Source organism: Triticum aestivum, chromosome 5D (genome assembly GCF_018294505.1).
Source record: "Triticum aestivum cultivar Chinese Spring chromosome 5D, IWGSC CS RefSeq v2.1, whole genome shotgun sequence".
In the NCBI taxonomy this organism is placed as follows: domain Eukaryota; kingdom Viridiplantae; phylum Streptophyta; class Magnoliopsida; order Poales; family Poaceae; genus Triticum; species Triticum aestivum.
Window position 1 is genome coordinate 440,614,548 of NC_057808.1, and position 7,784 is coordinate 440,622,331.

Consider the following 7,784-nt stretch of genomic DNA (forward strand, 5'->3'; position numbering starts at 1 on the left):
CTAGCCGGGAGGCTTCGACAGTGGTTTATAAGCGCAGCTGCGCTGACCACTTCGAGCTCCTCTCAAATGCAGGCTTACGGGCCTATTCTGTCACTATTTGCCTGTGGGCCTACTGGGCCTTCTGCGGGCCTGAATCCTGGCCCATGGATGGGTTTCTAGTCGTATTCAGGCCATGGTGGCCCAGTAGGTGGCATAATTTTTTTCCTCTGTTTTTTTCTCTTTTGCTTTATTTGTTTTGTTTTGTTTCTACTTACAACAAAAACTTATTTATTTTATTTCTAATTACTTATGTATTTTACTTTAATTATTTTATTTTTATTTATTTTACTGCTGCTATTTTTATTTATTTTACTGCTGCTATTTTTACTTAATTTATTAAGGTTTATTCATTGTAGTTACTATAGTTTATTTTATTTTATTTTATTAAGGTTTATTTAGTTTTATTTATTTTATTAAGGTTTATTTATTTTATAAATATAAAAAATGAAAATAGATGCGCTTATAGAGAAAATTCAACCTAAATTCATAATAAATTTCTATGAAATTTACTGTGAATTTAGGTCAAATTCCCTGTATATGGGCATCTATTTTCACTTTAAAAGGCAGAGAGGGACGGGCTTATAAACTGGTGTGAGCACCCTTCGTTTGGCGAGGTGGGACTAAACACTGGCCGCAACTAGGACCACCCCTTTAGTCCCGGTTTGTGGTATGAACCAGGACTAAAGGGTGGTGGGCTAGGAGCGTGGCCCTTTGGTCCCGGTTTGTCCCACCAACCGGGACCAAAGGGGCCGGACGAACCGGGACCAATGCCCCCACGAGGCCCGGCAGGCCCCTGGCCGCACGAACCGGGACCAATGCTCACATTAGTCCCAGTTCGTGACTGAACCGGGACTAATGTGAATATTGCCCTGTGACCAAAGCCCAGTTTTCTACTAGTAATTTGTTTCGACTTTGGGTCAGTTTTGTCCATTTTGCCCAGAAGCCGGGGGTGACCCTCCTTTTCAAAAAAAGGTACCGATGAATCACATCAGCTCAAAGTACTCACAATCGGTCCGATACATTGATACATACATACAACAAATAACAATACTTAACATTGTAATGTAGCCTCGTACATGAATAATACACAAACTGACATGACACGAATAACTTAACACATCTCTCCAGCAGCTTCGAAAATAAAATTTTAAATAACAATAAACCATCTTCCAGTCGACTCCAGGATTCAGCAACGCAACAAGCAAGCACTCCATGCCACTGCTGATATTTCATTCCTGGTCAAAACATGGCAAGAGGAGAAGCATGAGAGACAGATGATACTTACAGCAATACAATTATGAAACAAGATACATTAGACATATGCATAACGCATAGACTATCATATCTACATATATTTACTAATTGATGCACCATTTTCTTAGAAAAACACATAAAAACTCTATTATCATATCTATATATTAGTCGAATTGAATCTTAGTAGCCTCCCAGGGAGTAACGTCCTCTTTGTCCCCGTTCAGGGAAGGTTCCCTGTCCGTTTGCTGCCCATATGCAATCCTATAGCTTAATTTTTTTTTTGCTAATTGTGCATAGTGATAAATTTCTATAAGAAGATGCAAAATAATTGCTTTCACACAGGCTATGTGCGGACATACATGCACTAGATCTGTTCATAATACTTTTTAGCAGTGCTCTAGCAAGAACACTTATCTTGTTCTAATTTTCTTTGGGCATGTAGGAATGAAGTTGGGTTGGGTGTTTACTCGGATAGAAAAGAAGATGAAGTGATCACGGTAGCTACTGTTGAGTTCAGACATATACACTGATTCTTCATCTAATTTTGTCTACTCCCTCCAATCCAAAATAAGTGTAGTTCAAACTAGTTCAAAACCGCGACACTGCAATGGGATTTCATTATGTAGCTTAACATACAAGAGGAAGTTTCGGTTTTTTGCTATGCAACTGTGATAGTAAGCAACCATAGTCGCCATAAAAAAATGTCATAACTGTTCACATATTTCAGAGCAAATTTGCTTGTCATGTTATTTAATGGTGTAATGTTGATCATAGCAAGCACCACCACCACTGCTTGGAAGCTTGACCAGCTACCTCCGGCCGTTCAACAAGCAGGTCAATGTTTTGCAAATTAGCAACCTTGTTTCTGCGCTTTTAATTGGAGAGAAATATGATGTATTGCTTCTCTATACTGTAGGTGTAGCCTTGGTTTTCGAGTGGCTGGTCTCTCATGTGGTTCAAATATATGGTGGTATTATTAGCATTGTTGTTTCTACATCTTCTTACTTAACTGAACTTATGATTGTTCCCCGTCCTTGCGAGAATTGAGAGTGTAAGCTGCAGATATAGTGTGATTTCAGCTCCAGCATAAAAAAAAAACTAATTGGTGCATACTAATTCGATCGCAGGTCTACTTACTGTAAATGCCTAATCCCGTCTGCCGTGGTTTCCATTCTTTCGCTTTGAGTACTCAGTCAAGAGGTTTTGCTTCTTCTTTATTCATCCATACCTTCAGTCTGATAGTGCTTACTAACATCACATATATTTTGGTACGGTGCATGTTCCTATCTTCAGATGGAATGCTATAAATCACTTTGTTTAGGAAATAATCTAATTGCAGAGATTCTTTTTGTTTGCTAATCTCTTAATAACTTGGACTACTCTTATAGTATAACTCTTTTTCTATTATGATTTTGTTTTGCGGGTTCGGGTAAATATTTGCACATCGGAATGATCATATGGGCGCATAACAATATCATCGGATTGAAAAAGGAAGGTACGTTTGTTTATCAAACAGACTAAAGATAGATATATCCACATATATCTTTAGTCTGAATGAGAATGGAAATATCTACCTTTATCTATATGCTCCGAGCCTAGGATTGTGTTCTCTTGTGCAAATCGAGCCAAAATTAGTGCCATTTTACCAAACCTGAGTTGTCCAACAATTTTTGTTGTCTCACGAATGAAATCCAATAAATATCATCTATACGTTCTCTTGCTATTGTCATCTTTCTTATGTAATTGAAATAGTTTTCCACTGTATGAGCAAAACTTGAAATTGATTATGTTTTGTATGACAAACAGAGCAGATGTAGCCACTTTGGCATTTCACTTTCTTTCAATATAAGCATAACACTTCTGTTCTTATAGTTTCATCTTTCCGTGTAATCGATCCCTTTCAAATGTGTGCTGACATGCCACTTCTTACTAAGCTTGAAGGTTTAAAACAAGACAAGATAAGCGAACAGATATTTTCCCCATCTGTCCAAGTAAGCAACATAAGTCTATATCATACTACATTGCATTAGGAAATATCGTGACTAATTAACGATAAATATTCGGACTGTTATTTCATAGCAAGTTAGATGCTTTACTTCCTTTCAGCTAGTGCATGGACGCATGGTTGACTGATGAAAAAATACATTTAAACCGAGGAAGTACCTTGATTTTACTTGAAATTGTGGAACTGATTAGGCGGCACCAGCAGCAAGCATTTCTAGCATCTCATCAATAGTAGGGTCTCCGTCCTAAAAACATGGGATTAGAAACAGCCTATAAACGGTGTAAAAAAAAATTGAAATCCCTGCTTCAAAGGAAAAATGAAGTCGATCGATCTGGAATTCTTACATTAAGACCACACCAAAACATAAGTGTCATGTGTAGAGTATGCAGGGAAATAATGACGCTCGGTCCCCACGCAACTGCGGTACTGACTCCAATGACTCTGTTTCCCATAGTAACTGGTCCACCGGACATTCCATGCTGAAGTGCGAAATCCCCTTGTAGGTAGTGAACATTATTTCGAAAGAAGGCGCCGCTGAGAGAAACATAAAAGGCCCAGCTTCAGTAAACTAAATGGTACTGTATAGTGCTAGCTAGTACTACTACTATACTAGTGTAAGTCGTCCAATGCAAGTCAATTGAAATTTAAGTGTCTTTTTACGTACTTAATCTCACCGGGAGCCCTCGCAGGGTTGATGACCGGCGCTCCAAGGACCAAGAAATATCCATGAGCATATGCCGTCCATGGAAAGTTATCAATAGATACATCCGCGAACGCCATAGGTTGAAACGGTCCCTCCACATTAACCAATCGAACTATAGCAAGGTCCACTTGGTTGTCTCTCCAGTGAACTGTTGGTTTCCGCCCGGGAGCCTAACCCTAACAAGCATATATAGCCCCTTGGACAACATGCATGCTCATTTGTTATTATTAGGACTGTTCTTCGACGGAAATAAGCAACAAAACCGGTGCCCAGATGCGCTAATGCATGGAGGGTTAATACTGGTAACGACGTCTAACATAAGCACCGACATCTTCTTGGGTTGATGTATATAGATAGATAGATAAACTCAAGATATGAAACGGAACTGCTGCAAGAGGTTGAGAAAAAAAAAGGTTAATTAACGTGCAGATGGGAGGACTAAAGATGCATGCCAAGAGTAAAAAAACATGAAAGAGCTGCAAGATCCCACCAAAGGGTGAACATGAGCTTCATCTCGCGTATGGATGAATGAAACTACAACGGCCATTGGTTGTGCAAATTAAGCACATGCAAGGTTCCTGGTCCACAAATCAGATTTCGTGTGGGCGCTGTGGGATGCAGCTAGCGCGGAGAGGGTTTATGCGAGGGGCACCACGATATATATAGTATAGTAATGAGAATACCGTACCCGGAGGAGGCCCCGCGTGCTAATTAAGAGAAGCAATTAATACAGTAAATCCAGAGGCGGCAAAATCGTCCAAACATCCATGCTATATACGTATATGCTAGCGACCAGAAAATTACTACGTACTACTTCTCCTATATATGCCTATCTTTCAAAAACGTACAGTATTATTTTCTTAGGAAGGAGCGGGCGGACGGATACCTTCCACTTCCAGTACTATCCGACGGAGCGCGGGCGGCTGACGTACGTGCAAGAAGAGGGCGGAGCGAGTGCCTTGTCTTGTCGGTGGGACTTGACGACAGAGGCGAAGGCCAGGAGCTCGTTCACACTCCACACCTAGGGAGCCGCTATGGTGAGAAAAAGAGGCTAGGGCGCATGGCGGCCCGGTGGTGAGAAGAAAGAGGTGAGGGCTGGGTGCGTCTGGGCGCTGCTGTGATGGGTGCTGCGCTGCGGGGCGGGATATATAGGCTGGATGCTAGGCGATGTGGTGAGGACTTGGGAGTATGGCTTGGCCAGCCAGGGGAAAAGTGAAGGAGGAAGAAGAGAGTGTGTTGGATGATGCTTTTGTACCATCGATCGATGATAGTAGATAGATGGAACAACTTTGTGTGTTTTATTTTTAACAGAAATGTGATGACGATGAATCGAGATATGTGTGTCTAAAATTGAATTGCTTTATATCTAAATTAGAGCCATTTGGATTATAAGTTATCTGTTGCTTGTTCGACTATGCTAACAAAACAATTGCTTGCATTATTATGCACAAAATGATACAAGTACCGCTGACACCCCTCCATAATTTAAAATGACGAGATATACTAGATTATTACTACAAGTAGGCCGTTTTGGTGACCGAGCTCCATGGAGCCCTTTATTTTTGAAAAGTTTAAAATTCAAACTTGCCGGTTTCAACAAAAATTTTGAAAAAAGCAAGTATACAAGGATGTAATGTATATGCGTGTAAAAATTCAGGATGAAATACCTTGAATGTGACCTATAAAAAAGACAATTTTTTGGACTTTGCGGATGAACAGTATCATGTGTTAAAAAGCCCCATATTTTTTTCGCGCATCCCTCATTTCAACATATTTTTGTTCTGAAAATTTACACAGATATGTACATTATGCCTCCATGCATATCTGTATTCTTTTCTAGAAATTTTTGAGATATAAATATATGAATTTTGAATTTTGCAATGGAGGCCTCCATGGAGCTCGGCCTCCGAAAGCATTTTTTGTACTACAACACCGCGTACATAACTATAAAAGTTATATTCCCCAAAAGAAACAAAAAAGAGACATTGTTGGTCCTATTTTGTTCGAATTAGAACGCTTGAAAATGTAGGTATGTGATATTTGCCTCAACTACTGAACACAAATTAGAGCTTAGGATAGAACACTTTTTGGAGTATCATGCAGACATATTCTCTTTAGGAGCAAGCATACATCGTGATGTGTAAATGCTAGCTAGAGCAAACCATATAATTACACAATTAAATATACAATATGTTCCCATTTTGTTCCCTAAAATATGTTCTCTAAAACACATTCCCATTAGTTTTTTATTTAAATATGGGTTGCATGGGAATTTTTCACTTTGTCCTTTTGTAAAATATTTGCTGTTTTTTTTTTTTAATATTGTTTCTTTGCTGCCTTTTAGATTGAGATTTTGTTCAACTCGTCAATTAGATTCTTCATTTCTGACATCATAATAATCTGGACAACACACAGATCCAAGGTGGAGATATTTTAGCACATATGAATGAACATCATGTATTTGGTTTCATGTTGTTTTAAGTTGGATTTTTAAAAATATACCCCCTTCTTTCAATTTATGGAAAGAAACCCCACCAACATAAACTACAACTTTTCGAGTACATGTTCAAGCAGTCTAACAATGACATTGTTTTTAACACCTAAGTTATTCTACTAACCTGACATGTCAGCCACCAATTAGCTTATCGACTGTCCGTTTTCTATCATTTTTTTATAATAATAATACAATAATAATCTGTAGATAGGTAGAAGATTTCCATCCTGTATGACTCGGGACTATTTTATTTATTGCAAGGCACATCTCAATGCTTAAAAGTCCGCCTCTCACGTGGTGGATGTTCTTACAAAATTGACAGTGGACTTAAAGTTTAACACAAAATGCCCCCTTTTGAAATTTTAACCAAATCAGACTCTTTTTTGCAACACCAAACACCCTGGAGAATTCTGTTGCATGGATGAACTAGGGTTAGGGTCAGAGTTTATATCAGCGGGAAGAAACCATGTAACGGCATGGTTTATTTTAGAGAGTTTTTCCGCCGATGTTATATGCTTGTGATGTGCTTTGGATACAATGTGATTGATTTGTCATTGATGCATTGTGTTTCTTTTCGTTGTTTGTTAGATGGTGAAAATCATTAATGTTCAAAAAAAAGATGGTGAAAATCATTAATGTTCATTATGTGGATAGTACGGCATTTTTAAGTAAAAATGCTGATGTTGTTGACAGCAAGGTGAAAGTTATGTGTATGAACTACTCCTATGTCCTATGTTTGAACTATGTGTGATCCTATATCGTATGGTGTATGTGTACTATGTGAGGATCTACGTTGCAAGGATTTAGGGAGTGGAAATGGGCGTCGTTGTAGGGAAGAACAAATGAGGAATGTCGCCTTATTGTACGTAGACATGTCCACAGACAAATGTGTGTGTGTGTGTGTGTCTATGAATCAGCAATAATGTCAAGAGTTGTCTAGGAGTATGTCACTGTGTCGTGCATATGCACCTGCATACGTCATATACATGTAGTCCAATAATAGCGCAGCGTTTATTTCGTTTGTGCCGTCTCGGCCAGCTCGCCCCCTCTCCTTGAGATCCAGACGCAGGAGCTGGTTGGGAGTTCATGGTCGAGGGAAGCTCGGAAGAAGGAATGAGTTCTTCATCTCCATGCGATCCTCGGGTACCTGTGTCTTGCAGAAGGACCGACCCCACTCTCTCTCACTTCCCCAGCGGCATACGTATACGTATAGCTGTAGGACCGGTCATTCACCACGCTTCGCTTGCTCCCAGTAGGCCGAGCAGTGCGCATACAAGATCAACAGCCCA

The 7,784-nt window shown here is 39.5% G+C and overlaps 1 long non-coding RNA gene across 2 annotated transcripts; it reads right to left on the reverse strand.

The window, feature by feature from the left end:
* Positions 1–1,056: 1,056 nt before the first annotated feature.
* Positions 1,057–5,213, reverse strand: LOC123125374 (uncharacterized). 2 transcript variants are annotated; one of them, XR_006461395.1, is made up of 5 exons: positions 4,888–5,213; positions 3,963–4,386; positions 3,643–3,832; positions 3,457–3,542; positions 1,057–1,274 (listed from the first exon to the last, which is right to left on the reverse strand). It is a non-coding gene; the product is annotated as an uncharacterized lncRNA (long non-coding RNA). The 2 variants fall into 2 exon arrangements; XR_006461394.1 differs by having other exon boundaries at positions 3,963–4,389.
* Between the last annotated feature and the right edge of the window lie 2,571 nt (positions 5,214–7,784).